Raw genomic sequence first — 13,175 nt, forward strand, 5'->3', positions numbered from 1 at the left:
GGTGTTAGAACAAATTAAACCAGAACTATCACTAGAAGCTAAAATGATGAGACTGAGGTTATCATACTTTGGACACATAATGAGAAGACATGATTCACTAGAAAAGACAAGAATGCTGGGAAAAACAGAAGGGAGTAGAAAAAGAGGAAGGCTAAACAAGAGATGGATTGATTTCATAAAGGAAGCCACAGACCTGAACTTACAATATCTGAACAGGGTGGATCATAACAGATGCTCTTGGAGGTCACTGATTCATACGGTCGCCATAAATCATAATCGACATGAAGGCACGTAACAACAAAAACAACAACAATTAAACAGCTTCATAACTTTACACCAGCAGGGATCCTGGCATGAGGAAACCTAAACTGAGGTCCCCGCTGGACTCAGCTGGCCACTTCTCTGGTATTCCTACACCCTACCCTACCCTCATCACCCACTCCTCCTCCACCCATTACACTGGTGTAATGACATTGCTATGGCTTTGTAATTCCACTATACCAAAATAAGTTAGAGTTGCAATGACATAAGGAATTTAGTAGTAATCCTGTCCTTATTCACCTAACATAACTCAAGGATATGATTAATCCTTTCTGATCTTTGCAGTGCTCTATGAATTATGGCCTCGACAATGGACTGGATGAGAGTTAACAAACTGAAGCTCAATCCAGACAAGACTGAGATGCTGTTGGTGGACGGGTTCTCTGATCGGATGGTGGATATATACCCTGTCCTGGACGGGGTTACACTCCCCCTAAAGGACCGGGTTCGTAGTCTGGGAGTCTTTTTAGACTCTTCCCTCTCACTTGAGGCTCAAGTAGCCTCGGTGGTTAGGAATGCGTTTTACCAACTTCGGTTGGTAGCCCAGCTACGTCCCTATTTGAGTAAAGAGGACCTTACATCAGTGGTACATGCTCTGGTAACCTCACGTTTGGATTACTGTAATGCGCTTTACGTAGGGCTACCTTTGAAGACAGTTCGGAAGCTACAACTAGTGCAAAATGCGGCGGCCAGATTGCTGACAAGGACCAAGCGGTCCGAGCATATAACACCTGTTCTGGCCAGCTTGCACTGGTTGCCAATATGTTTCCGGGCTAGATTCAAAGTGTTGGTATTAACCTATAAAGCCTTATACGGTGCGGGACCACGATACCTTGCGGAACGCCTCTTCCGATATGAACCGGCCCGTGCACTACGTTCTGCTACGAAGGCCCTCCTCCGGGTTCCAACTCACAGGGAGGCCCGGAGGGTGATGACAAGATCTAGGGCCTTCTCAGTGGTGGCCCCCGAACTATGGAACAGTCTCCCTGAGGAAGTACGCCTGGCGCCGACTCTGCTTTCCTTCCGGCGCCAGGTCAAAACCTTCCTATTCTCTGAAGCATTTTAAGTTACATTGATCTAATTTTAATAATGTTTATTGTATTGTTGATTGTATTTTAATATTATTTTGTTATTCATTGTATTTTTATACTATTTTATGTTCACCGCCCAGAGAGCTATCGCTAGTCGGGCGGTATATAAATTTAATAAATAATAATAATAATATTGTTATTCATTTTCATACTTTGGAAAATGTAACTTTGGGAACTTTCAGTATATATTTGTGTGTATATACACATAGCCAATGTTAGTCATACTCAAAATAGAGCCATAAGTATGACTAATAGTCAATGATCCCTTGATTTCAATGGGTCTACTCCAAGTATGATTAATCAATGTGTGTGTATATAATGTGTGTGTAACTATTTATTCGTATGTCACATGATATATTATGATTTTATATCCACCCTCTACCTGCATTTTCCTTTCCCAATGGCCAAATGGGGGAGAGAATGTTTATTCCATTTTTCCCTATCAGACCTCATAAAAATCCAGCACCACATCTTCTCCTGTCTCAAAGACAAGTGAAAGCGGCTTTTCATTTCCAGTGCCGTCCAATTCCAGAAGAAAAATTATCCAGCAGTGTTACACTTCGAGGAGCACAACTGCCTTCGATAATGTATCCTGCAATTTGTCTTCCATGTAATTACCTCAGAGTGTTCTGTGTGTGTTGTACTGCACAGTTAGCTGGTGTAAGAGTGGCCTTTCAGTTATTTATAAACTTAGGCTGGAATTTACTCACCTGTTCCATGTTTCAGTCTCTCAAAAGACATGTTCAACATCTTTAATTTCTGACATTTATCATCACAATGTTGAAATAAAAATATTAAATGGTGGCCTATCAATGGACACAGTTCTGGACCAATTTATGTGCCCATAGTGAAGTCATTGGGGGCCAGGACAACACATTTCTGAATCATTCGGACATTTGCACCTCCTGACATACAATATATCACAAGACCCCCGAAGTTCTATGAGGTAGCCTAGCCTCATAGATTACTTTTTCAATGCCAGAAAAAAGGGTGTGAAAGTCAAGAAAGGTATTATGGGAGAGGCGTTATGTTCAAGGGAAAAACATCAGAAAGCTGACAGATCTGTGGTCTGGTTCACACATGTACATTTATAACTTGATGATTGAGCATCAAATGTTAATTGCATGTGTGTATGTGTATGATCAAACCTGGTTGTTCTGCTAATACATAGTACAGGATCAGATGACCCTTCTCACCCAATCTGACCCATCACATGGAGGGGAGAGAGCATGTGCCAGTTCTCCTAGCTCACATAGTATGCTTGCCCTGGAAAGTATATTAATATGCCTTATGTGCATAGGTCAAAACAGAAGGTTGAAAACTGGATTCCTTCTTCATCACAAAACTGGTCACATGATTTTGACCTGTGTGATTAGACTGTATGCATGTAGGCTACATTCCGATGTTTTGTCCTCATGATGTAGATGTGCAGGGAGAGGAGAGTCACAGTAAGGGAGGACTTTCATGTACTTGTTCTTCTTCGTGAGATGGGAGGGACTGGGGGAGGGCCATAAAATACCAAGCACTATGTTGGACACTGGAGTAGCGGCAGGAACAGACCATTAAGGCAGCATTTGGTCTTTGAATGTGTTTATTAGGAGAACTTCACACTAAAATGTTGATGAATTTTCATGGGTTTTTTTTTAAAATGCATCAGAATTGTAGAGAACTGAATGTAAGACTGAAAAAAAATAAGAAATGGAGAGAGCTGAAACTGACAGATCTTCCATTCCTAGATGTGACAGCACACATGACTTATCCATGCAGCATCTCAAGCTGTCATCATGCAACACACAACTCAAGCCAAGAAATCAAATGAACCTACAATGACATGTGGCATGGACAGGCATAAGCATCACACAAAGTGGGGGAGAATGAAAAATGCCAAGTTGCAGAAGCAGTTGGAATGATCTGACAGGAATACTTGTAGACAGCAACATCGCTCCCCGTCCAAAATTTTAAAAACTAATTTAGAAAGAAGAATGAAGCAGCTACACGAAAGGGACCAGGAACTCTATCTTGAAGGGCATTTTGGGTTCAGTATATATTTAATTTTGCTGGATATACATTAGTATGTTTTCGATCTTCCTATGGATATTATATTGTACACAGGAAGAAGAGGAAATTAGTCAGGGCATCATATTGGAGACAGATGTCAGGTCTATCCCATACATTTAAAGTAGTCCTTTATCAGTTTCATGGCTTCTCCTGGAAACTGTAGTTTGCTAAGAGTGCTGAGAGTTGTAGAGACCTCTCACAGATCTACAGTTCCCAGTACCCTTAACAAACTACAGTTCCCATGATTCTTTGGGGGAAGCCATGTTACAGAAGTGCTTTAAATGTATGATGTGGTTGTGACCGTATACCATGAACCATAAAACCACAGTTAGGTTGCAGATTTGAAGTGAACGATTGCCTATGCCAGGCTCAGAAGAACAGAGAGAGATCCAGATGATGTTGCTTTAAACAGTGCAACCAGAATAAAGGGAGGAGGCTAGGAAGCAAGGAGAAGGCCAAGAGAGCAGGAAAGTCTACATAGACTGTGGCAATATGAGCAAAGAAAATGGAGAAGGATATGCACTAGGTATCATTCAAGTACACCGGACTCCATAATGTTCTGCAAGTGGTGTAGAGGGCCAGCCAGTGAGGAAATTACTGGCAGGAGCTGCAGGCCACTGTTGCAGGGTGTTCAAGGGGTAGAGGAAAAGCCTGCTCTTAGCAGGAACCATTGGGATGGTGGGGCCGTAGAGGGGGTGGGTGCAAAAACTGCAGCTCAGCCTAATTTTATGCAAGGTTGGCAAGGAGGGAAAACGGGTGGGATGGGGGGAGGTGGTGACTGAGAGATATAAAGGGCTACAACTCCCAATAACCCCAGCCAGCTGATGGGAGGTATAATCCAAAACATCTGGAGAGCACCAAGTTCGGGAAGGCTGCTTCTGAACCAGACAGCACACCAAAGCAATTCCAAAGCTGTCTCCGCAATTACATGGGAACCTTCTGCAGCTGAAGTAGCCATAGAGATAGTGGTGGTGGCCTGTCTCCCAGCACAGCCTTGTTCACACTGGGGTTTCTCTATTCCTTGGAGGGATTACATGAAAAAGTCAGGTTTGTATGGCCCATCGGCTCTTTATTATGAGATCAAGGCTTTAAGATATACCGAGTGAAAGACAAAAAAAGCCATGGAAAAGGCTTAGCTGTGGACCCTCTTCTCAGTATTACAGCTCAGCCTGATTGCAGATATCTGGCAGTAAAAAGGAAGAGCTTTCAGATCACAAAGTGTGGCCTTGAGCTCTGACCTCCTTTTTGAGACTAAGTATTGATGCTTCCCTATATATTCCATGCTTATAGTCTGTAACACCCAGCTAAATGCATTTTACTTGATTTTATGGCCATACATCCAGAAGTGAAATTCTGGTTTGAGTGTTGGCAAGGCACTTCTGGCAACCTCTATAACAGATGTGTCCTCATATGTATTGATTTTTCTAAGTGACATGTCAAATCTAGATTCTTGGCCTTCCTATTTGTCTTAATTATCTGGGTTTAATGATGTCTCTGGGCTTTTTGGGAAAGCATCTTCTGAGCTGTTGGTGCTGATAGGTATTATCTTCCTGGAATTAAAAGCTTGCTCTAGAGTGCAAAGGGGTGTTGCACATGAGTAATAATGCACAACAGTTTGATTTAGGTGTGTGTTTGTGTCTACCCAAAGCTAAGGATATGCATTTCCCATTCCATTAAGAAACAATATTAAGTCTGGGAGTGTAACCTGGCTATCACCACAGTATCATTTTCTGCATATGCAGCATTTTGCACATTTGACGGCTGCTCTTCCAGTCTGTATGGAATTTGTCCTGTGACAATCTCATGCAAGTTTCCATACACTGAAAACAGAACAGTAGTATCTAGTCTTGTTTTCAATTAGAGATGGGGGAAGAAATTGAATTCAGTTCACATTTTAATGCAAATCTATCTAATTTGCACTACTTGAAAGAATACACAAACTGAATCACAGCTATCCTTTGGAATTTGCAATTCTCTGAATTTTGCAATCCAGTTCTCCAACCAAAGATTGTGTTCAAACAGGTATATATTAGAAGTGTGCATGAAAATGCATATATTAGTAAATATAACATACAGAAATGCATTATATTAGGGGAAATGATTGCAAAAATGCATGATTTAGAGGAAATCATGTACAAAAATGTGTGTATGATAGAAATTGCACTACAATTCTGTCAAATTTAGGTAAGGACTTTAAAAAAAATAAAATTACAAACTGCTGCTGAAATGCAGCTAAATGAACTTAAGGTTGGAAAAATGAGATATCCAAAAGAAATCAAAAGGATGGATAATCCTTATTTTTGGTGTGGAGGAGTGTGGAGGACCAACATTCCATGCTCACAAGATCCCTATTAAATGTGGAATATGCTTGCTAGATAGAGGTGTATTTTTTTTCTTTAGGAACAACTGACACATCATCAATCTGCTATTCACTTATGCACTCTGTAAAGTTTTTTTTAATGCAGCCATTTCCCACTGAATCTTAAGATATTTTCTCGCCAAGAATCAAATTAACCTGGACAACTTACTGCTGATTCAACAGTATGAAGGTAATGTTGTCCTTGCTTTTATTTTTGAGGTTTTCTGGATTTTCCTGTCAGTGAAGGATACTTAAGAAGAATGCCCCAAATATACCTTCTTTCTGGTTTTATGTCTTTGTTTCCCCCTCTTTTCCTCAGGCCACAACTAGATGTAACAGGAGATGCTGCCATCAGCAGCAGTGCCATATCTTTTCTTCCTCTCTCCCCCAGTAACATTTAGTACTACAAAATGATTGTCATTGGCTGCCAGTTGCAGTTTCATCACATCATGTGTTTTGCAGTACTACAGTGTAGTACTACAAAGCATATGATGTGATGAAACTGCACTAGACATTACTGGGGGAAAGCAAAGGAGAAGGTGCAGTGCTTTTGTTTTTGGAAGAAGACATAAAGCTCCTATAACATTCAAACCTGGACCTAGATGGACACCAAAGTAATTTAAAAATATTTTCATAACTCTAGTAATAGGAGTTGTGTTTTTACAAAAATAAAAAAAGATTACTGCAAATCACTACATGGAGTGCATCTGTAGCCGTATTCAGACCTTCTACATTTAGGGCAAATGTGTGGGAAAGGGGGAGCAGGACCAAGCTGCTAGCCCTGCCTCCGTTTTGTGTGCACTACTGGCTTTGCTGAGTGATGCATGTGCATTCAGCACAAAGACTGCAAAGGGATAACTGTGTGTGTGCAATTCTAAACATGGAGGTGCTCTAGTTCTACACTTCTAGGTCCCTGCACAACTGGGGTTTCCAATTTTATGGTGGGTCTAGATGTGCAGAGATGCCTCTTTGCAAACATCATGTTGAATGTGGGGACAGCAAGGGGGAAAGGCCAGCAGTGTGGTTCTGCTGCTCCCTCCTCTACATGCTTACCCAATCTGTGGAGAAGGTCTGAAAAGGATATTATGTTATTACATAACATTATTTTGTGTTATAACTAGATTATATTAGTACACAAGAAAACAAAATGATTGAGAAGCTGCCTTATAGAATACAAATATTGTGTGATATCCAGTGATAATCATACTTTAATAGCATTATAATAAATAATTACAAACATAAGAAACATACAATCAAATGCTTGTATGTATTAGATAGTGTTCTTCAACATTTGGTCCCCTGATGTTGATGGACTACAACTCCCATCATCCCTGACCATTGACCATGCTGTCTGGGGATGATGGGAGTTGTAGTTCAACAACATCTGGGGACCCAAACTGAAACATGGCCAACCTTCAAAATTCTCATTTTTCTGAATTTTGTTGTGTTTACAAAGATGCATATATTTGAGGGAAATGTGCATAAAAATTGATATATTAGTGAAAATAACATACAAAACATCAAAATATGAGGAAACATTGCTTGCAAAAATGTTTAGGTTAGTCAAAACTGCATATAAAAGTGTGTTTACTAGGAGAAATTTCACTAAAATGCTGAACAATTTTCATGAGGAAACCCACACATTGCTGCAGAATTGAATTTAAGACTGGAAAAATGCGAAACTGAGAGAACCAGATCTTTCCATCCTTACTAAAGATCTGCTAGCTTAGGTGCTGTAAGATGTGGCTGAAGCCCTGTTATGCTGGCGGAATTCCAGACATGCCGCTGGCATGAAGAATTGCCAGAGGAATACTTTAGAATATTTACAAATGAAAGTGCATGCCAGTGAAATGTCCAAACCAGGGCTAGGATGTTGGCAGCACAGGGGACAGGCATGGCCCTTTCCCTCACGGATGATAAACCTTGATACTCATCCTAGATCCAATGCAAAGCATTTCTCTTCCATTGACTTCAGTGTTTTACAAACATGCATTTTGCTCACAGGCACCCTAATTGCCAGAACTGGTATGTCTTGCCGTTTTCAAGTAATTGCTGTATTTTCCAAGCAGTGCACCTTTCTCCTCCTGGGCGGGATGAATAAAGAATAAATATGATTGATTTGTTGATGACCAGTAGCTGTAGTCTAAATTAATCTAGGACTGGGTTTTTTTTTAGATAAACTAAAACTTTATCTAAACTTAGATAAATAAACTTAGAGAATTCATTCACCAGTACCGTGATCCTACCAAATCCAGACCTGGAAACTGGAGCCTCCATCCACTGCACAGTACCAAGGCGACAAATTTGAATGAATACTTTGTATATCTCATTCCCCCAGACAGACGTCAGCACTAATCTCTGCCAAAATTCTATGCAATGAATGGATTGGGCAGCCCCTTTAAATCAAGAGACGGAGCCACTTTAGAAGATAATGACACAGATCTTAACGGGAGATTCCAAGCAGACCTTAGATCTGCTCATAGTATACTGTGTACAATTTCCTCAGAGAGGGATCTGTTTTGATACCCTCCCCCTGCTATGTGGTTCTCTTTCTGTCTTTTCCCAGCTTTTGTCAGGATCCCAAGCCTTTTTGTACAGTGGAGCCATGTGCTGATGTTGCACTAATTATCCAGACTGCCTAGTGGGCTATTTGAACTTATGGCTGGATGAACTTAAGGAAATGGAGGGGGGGAATCTTTTGGATGAGTCACTTCTGACTTCACATTCATTTTCATGCAGTCTAAATTTTGAAAGTTATATATGGCAGCAGCTATTTTTGTTAGTCATTGTTGGACAGAGCAAGACTTTATTAGAAAATGTGAAGCTATATCTAACTCTGCCTGTATTTTAACTTTAAGAATGACGGCAAATTATTATTGGCAATGAACTGAGAAATTAAGCTTTGGAGCACAGATAATATGGCAATAAATATTGCAGAGGAAGATATCAGAACTGATTGTTTACTGAGAACAGAGCTATGAAGGCTGGGAAAAAAGAATGAAGACTAAAATAATGAATGTATCTAATTTTTATTGTTTGAGTTCCAAACTGTAAGACCACCAGCAGAGGATGACTGCATACATACAACATTTTATTCTAGAATCAATAGAGACTAAGTACTTGTATTTTCTACATAGTACAGACACAATCTAGATCTATTGTAACTTTTTCCCTATGAAAAGCGCTTCTTGGGAAAGTGGATTCATTCCAAAAATAAAAGTTAATTGCAGATTGATTCTGCATTACCCTGCAGTGTGTCCAACTGAAGCTGGATGAAACCAGATGTAGGCACTCCCAGAAATTGGTGGTGAGTATCCACACCTGCCCAATGACATTGTGGGTGGGTATATACAAGATTGTGACCACCACGTCCTTCTTCATTCACCTGGGGGATGTGGAGGGAGGAAAAGACCCAATCAAGAGGAGGGTTTTCAAATGTGTATCAGGTAACCACACACACCCCTTGTGGATAGCAGGATCTAGAATCAATCTAGATTGAAAGCAGCATGCTGAGGACAAACGTGAATGATCCCGTATTGAGAAAAACTATGGGCTGGTGCTTTTGCAGTCAATGACTGTTATTCATAGAATCATAGAGTTGGAAGGGGCCTTGTAGGCCATCGAGTCCAACCCCCTGCTCACAGCAGGAAATCCACAGCTAGAGCATCTCCCGCAGATAGCTGTCCAGCCTCTGCTTGAAGACATCCAGTGAAGGGGATCCCACCACCTCCCTAGGCAGTCGGTTCCATTGCCGAACTGCCCTTACTTTCAAGAAGTTCCTTCTAATGTCCAATCTGAATCTACGCTCCTGCAACTTAAAACCATTAGACCTAGTCCTACCCTCTGGGGCAGCAGAGAACAAATCTGTACCCTCCTCTATGTGACAGCCCTTCAGGTACTTAAAGAGTGCAATCATATCACCCCTCAGCCTTCTCTTCACCAGACTGAACATGCCAAGTTCCTTCAACCTTTCCTCATAAGACTTGTTCTCCATACCTGCTATCATCCTCGTCGCCCTCTTCTGGACCCGCTCTAACTTGTCTATATCTTTCTTAAAATGAGGCACCCAGAACTGAACGCAGTATTCCAGATGAGGCCTGACCAATGCAGAATATAGTGGGACTATTACTTCCCTCGACCTGGAAACTATAGCTCTGTTTATGCAGCCCAAAACTGCGTTTGCCTTTTTTGCCGCAGCATCACACTGCTGGGTCATGTTCAACTTGCGATCCACTACAATTCCAAGGTCCTTCTCACACGCACTACTGCTAAGCCGGGTATTTCCCATCCTGTACCCGTGCATTTTGTTTTTGTGGCCTAAATGCAGAATCCTGCATTTGTCTTTATTGAATGTCATTTTATTAATTTCAGCCCAATTTTCTAGTCTATCCAGGTCCCTTTGGATTTTATTCCTGTCTTCCATTGTGTTAGCTATCCCTCCCAGTTTCGTATCACCCGCAAACTTCATAAGGCTTCCCTCCACCCCATTGTCTAAGTCATTGATAAAATTGTTGAAGAGTATCGGCCCCAGGACAGAACCCTGTGGCACTCCACTCGAGACCTCCTTCCAGTCCGAAGCAGAGCCACCGACGACCACTCTTTGAGTACGGTTTTCCAACCAGTTGTGAATCCACCTGACAGTATTTCCATGTAGTCCGCATTTGACCAGTTTGCTAATCAAAAGGTCGTGGGGGACTTTGTCAAACGCTTTGCTGAAATCTAGATAGATGACATCTACAGCATTTCCACCATCTACTAAGCTAGTGACCCGATCGAAAAAAGAGATGAGATTAGTTTGACAGGATTTTTTCTTGACAAACCCATGCTGGCTCCTACTAATCACAGCATTGTCATCTAGATAGTTGCCAGTGGACTCTTTTATTATCCGTTCTAATATCTTTCCCGGTATTGAAGTCAGACTGACCGGCCTGTAATTCCCCAGATCTTCTTTTTTACCCTTTTTAAAGAGCGGGATGACGTTTGCCCATCTCCAATCCTCCGGCACCTCTCCCGTTCTCCAGGATTTCTCAAAGATGATGGCAAGAGGTTCCGAGAGTACATCCGCAAGTTCCTTCAATACTCTGGGATGCAGTTCATCAGGCCCTGGAGATTTGAACTCATTTAGGTTAACTAGGTATTTCCTGACTATCTGCTTATCAATCTCGAACTGCAGTCCCGACCCCTTACTGAGATTGCTACCGATGCAAGGTTGCACACTGTTCCCTTTTTGGGAGAAAACGGAGGCAAAATAAGTGTTGAGCAGTTCTGCCTTTTCCTCGTTATCTGTCAACATTTTGCCCTCCTCATTGGGCAGCAGTCCCACCGTTTCCTTGTTCTTTCTCTTGCTTCGAACATATCTGAAAAAACCCTTTTTGTTGTTCTTCGCTTCCCTCGCGAGCCTCAGTTCATTCTGGGTTTTAGCTTTCCTTACGCTATTCCTGCAAGCCCGAGCCGCTCGTCGGTACTCTTCCTTGGTGATGCGTCCTTCCTTCCATTCTTTATACATGCTCTTTTTTACTTTTACCTCCTCCAGCAGTCTTCCGTGTAGCCACATTGGCTTTTTCCGATGTCTTCCATTTTTCTTCCTCTTTGGAATTGTTTGCGATTGCGCTTTTGGTAATATGTTCTTCATGAACTCCCATGCGTCTTGGGCTCCTTTTTTCTTTAGTCTATCTAGCCACGGGATCCTACCCATCATTTCCCTGAGCTTGCTAAAATCGGCTTTCCTGAAATCCAAGGTCCATGTTTGACTATATTCTTCTTTGGCTTTCCCCAGAATCCTGAATTCCAGCATTACGTGGTCAGTTTCCCCCAAGGTACCGACCGCTTTAATTCCCATGACCAATTCGTCCGTGTTAGTTAAGATCAGGTCCAGGATTGCCGATCCCCTTGTTCCTTCTTCTACTTTTTGAAAGAGGAAATTATCAGCAAGGCCCATCAGGAATTTGTTGGAGGCTTTGTGCTTTGCAGAGTTTGTCTCCCAGCAGATATCCGGGTAGTTGAAGTCCCCCATCACTACTACTTCTTGCCTCCTTGAGATTTCGGAGATTTGTTTGAGAAAGGCCTTGTCTACCACCTCTTCCTGGCCAGGGGGGCTGCAGTAGACACCTACTACCATGTCGGTTTTATTTGTTTCTCCATTTATTTTTACCCAAATGGTCTCTACCTGACCCCTTTGTTCGCTCTCTTGGATTTCCATAGAGGTGTATTTGTCTTTGACGTATAACACTACTCCCCCTCCTTTTCTGTTGCTTCTATTCTTTCTGTAGAGTTTATATCCTTGAATGGCTATATTCCAATCATGGGAGTCATCCCACCAAGTTTCTGTTATCCCTATGAAGTCATATTTGCCTTGATGCACTAAGACTTCAAGCTCCCCTTGCTTGTTTCCCAAGCTCCGCGCATTGGTATACAGACAGCAGAAGTCTCTTTTGTCCCGATTGGATTCCTCCGTTAATATACCGTGAGCTTTGCCGTGCATCCCTTTCTCCCTCCCAGTGTCTGCTGTACCCTTCAAATCCCAATACTGAGGGAGCGGAAGAATAAATTGCCATCAAGTTGTTGGATCCAATTTTCACTTTTTTCAGCCAGGATTGCCAGTGGTCAGGGATTATGGGATGTCCAAGATTGGGAGGGCTGCAGGTTCCCAACCCGTCGGAAACTGTACTGAGCAAAGTGACGCTTGATAGCTGAGGGGAATTAGCTCAAGCTAATGGCAACAGTAGGATCACCTCAGCCTGCTTGAATGGCCAGCCACTTCAAACATGCTTGGAAAACAACACGATGGCGAAGAGTTGATATGACCAGTGCTGGTCTGATCAGAGCTAGCTGAAGACATTTTGTTGCCTGAGGCGAAGGACATGATGGTGTCTCCTCCCAATTCCATTGCCAGAAGCCAACTGGACCAGCAGCTGAATCTTACTTCGATACTGATGATAGAATATCATCCTCCACCACACCTGAGACAGCAGGCTAGATTAGAGTACCTAGGAGAGGCCATGTGGCAACAGAAGGGAATGGCTGAGGTTTCAGGGGGAACTGCTGCTCCTGAGTATCTGCCACCTGAGGTGGCTGCTTCACTGGACCTAAGGGTCTGGGTCTGATACATTAGTGATGAGAAAACTTTGGAAGCAACTGTTTGAATTCTCCTCTGCTGAGGCTTGGCTAAGGCAGAGTTAATGTTGCTTAGGGAACAGCTGACGTCCGTCTTCCTTGTAGTGTCTGTTCAGCCTGTACATTCCTAAATAAAGTATTACAAAGGCATCAGGAGTCTTTGCTTTCTTTGCAGATTGGCAAAGGAGCCTGCAAAGACTATCATGAATTTTACTGTCAGGGAGGAGAAAGCA

The sequence above is a fragment of the Rhineura floridana genome, chromosome 6, assembly GCF_030035675.1.
Source record: "Rhineura floridana isolate rRhiFlo1 chromosome 6, rRhiFlo1.hap2, whole genome shotgun sequence".
Classification (NCBI taxonomy): domain Eukaryota; kingdom Metazoa; phylum Chordata; class Lepidosauria; order Squamata; family Rhineuridae; genus Rhineura; species Rhineura floridana.